The sequence below is a fragment of the Pinus tabuliformis genome, chromosome 1_1, assembly GCF_031772625.1.
Source record: "Pinus tabuliformis cultivar Carrire ecotype Pingquan chromosome 1_1, CPIR1, whole genome shotgun sequence".
In the NCBI taxonomy this organism is placed as follows: domain Eukaryota; kingdom Viridiplantae; phylum Streptophyta; class Pinopsida; order Pinales; family Pinaceae; genus Pinus; species Pinus tabuliformis.
Window position 1 is genome coordinate 430,335,526 of NC_142297.1, and position 2,729 is coordinate 430,338,254.

The following is a 2,729-nucleotide window of genomic DNA, read 5'->3' on the forward strand; positions in this document are numbered from 1 at the left end:
GTAGGTTTCAAAAAATCATCCTGAATCTCAAATTATAGGTGAAAAGGATGCAGGAATACAAACTAGAGGAACTCTTGTTGGAACTAAAAATGGAGACTGTGGACATCTGGATAAAAAATCTCAAAATTCTCACCACAGAAATCTACAAACTCTCATTAGAGGAACTCTTCTTGGAACTTCTAGTTATCTAGCCTTACTATCCACACTTGAACCTCAAAATGTGAATCAAGCAAGCAAAGATGAATTTTGGTTTAAGGCAATGAATGAAGAACTTGATCAAATAGAAAAGAATAATAAAAATGTTATTGGGACAACATGGGTTTTCAAAAACAAATAGAATGAAAATGGAGATGTAATTCACAATAAATAAAGACTTGTATGTAAAGGCTATGCTCAACAGGAAGGGATAGACTTTGAAGAAACATTTTCACCTATAGCTAGGCTTGAAGCCATAAGAATGTTTCTTGCATTTTCAAGTTTTCATAGATTTAAAGTATATCAAATGGATGTCAAATATGCATTCTTAAATGGGGATCTATAAGAAGAGGTCTATATAGAACAACCTAAAGGGTTCATTCTTGGCAATGATAAAAATATTGTGTGCAAACTTAAGAAATAATTGTATGGATTGAAGCAAGCTCCTTGTGCAAGGTATTATCATTGTTTCTACCCTAGAGACAACCCCTAGCTGAGTAGAAGTTAGTGACTAAGACATTTATGCAAAAAGATAGTGAATTTTATTTGTTATCCCATTATGATAGTTCGTAAGTGTGTTTCACAGGTAATGTGAAGGGAAATTTCTGGGATAAAAACACCTTTTCAATATGGCCTCACTGGTAATGAAAATGATTCGAAGTTGTAGCAGGGTGATGGAAAGAAATGGTAAAAAGGCGCAGAACAGAAGACTACTTACCGCAGAATCTTTTGTCTCAAACCTTAGTAGAAAATATGAAAGGCATAAAAATGAGCTTATAGAAAAGAAGAGCACCTATTAAGGTTATTTAATTTAATGATTATATGTATTGTAAGTTCAGTAAATCTGTATTATTCAAAGAAGCCAACACCTTCATTACTCTTTTCCAGAGAAGAAAGAGCAATAAATGGCTCACAATGAAAAATGACACATATCAATTTCAAACACTTCTTGGAATCACCTTGAAAAGATTTATTTAATCTCCAAAAATATAGAAACATTACACAAAAAATTCCACTTCTAGAGTCAAAAATTAAGAACCCTGAATGGTTCTTCAAAATTTCCTTTTGTAATTACATTACAATGATGACAGTTATAAGAACTGTTAATTGTCACAAAATTCTAAAACTACCTTAACAGCTACTTGAATTCCTATTCAGTCCTTCTGAAGGCTCAAACTTTTATAAAATTAACAACAAAATTGTTTCAATATTACAAATACAATATCTCACGTATTTCATAAAATAAAACCGGTAGTCATGTTACCGAATAACTTGTGATCCCTATGCAAGCTCGCTTGTAGAAGGTCTAGCCTTTGTTGTTGTTGTTGTTGCAAATATCCATCCTCTGCACCTTTTCCATAATGTCAAGTCTGAACTGGGACATTTGATAAACCTCGTATGATCCATCCTAAAATTAGTGATCCAACTGTAAGATGGCCTCTCTGTAAAAAGGGTTTTAATTAACCATAACAATTGAAAATTTATGTCAAGGTAATTGACAATATTTGACCCTTTAAGAACTATTGTTTTCTCATGTGAGGAACCAATCTTACTCTTTTCTTCTACCAACAAAGTCTCATAAGTCTCCCATGGAGGGAAAATTCCTTGTTAATCCCCACAAGAGGGTAATCCGACCCTCATCCTTTTATCAAAATTTGTATTAAATTTCAAGATAGATTCTTTGATCTCACCAGGCTTGGCCTTTGTTGTTTTCCTATATAATTTTTTCTGCACCATTTTATTTATTTCTAACACCAACTTTTTTCTATATTCAACTTGCACAGTTCTTAATTCCTGAGATGATTTGGAATTAATAAAATCAATCATCTTCTTTGCGTGTTGGGCACACTGCTGTGTTTTTTCTTTATGGGCAGTAATGATGCTTTCCAAGTCCCTGAGAATGATTTTATCTCCTACTACTATCAACATATACTCCCAGATAGCCTTTACTGGTTGGATAATATCATTCCATATTATTTATTTGTCTTGTATAAGTGACATGTTCCTCTTTACGTTCTCCTTCAACTCTTTGATCTCATCACAAGATATCTGATAATTTTTATGGTATTGTGAGACATTGTCTTTAGCCATAGTTAGATGCATTTCTTTAATTTTAAGGAGATCCTCTATGTCACCCAAGTTCTTCTGCTTTTTCTTCATTTCATCCTTTAAAATTTTCAACTCAGTCATAACCCTAGTTAATTTATCAGTTGGATCTTTTGAATCTGGTTGTACTAAAATGGTGCAAACATGAGTATCCAACTTTTGTAACAAGATAGTATTTGATTCTTTCAAGGTAGCCACTCAATTATCTCTCTCTAATAATTATTTGGTTAAAATATCCTTTTATTTTTCTACTTGGGCTACTTCAGGGGCCATAAAATGTTCTATTGCATGAAACTTTAATTTCTTTCTCATCACTTGAATTTCTATCTCTGCACCCTGTAAAAGACTTTGCACAATAGTTCTATCTTTAGTATTTACACCAATTTTAACAATTAACTTTTTCAATTCTTCATTTTGAGTAAACAAGG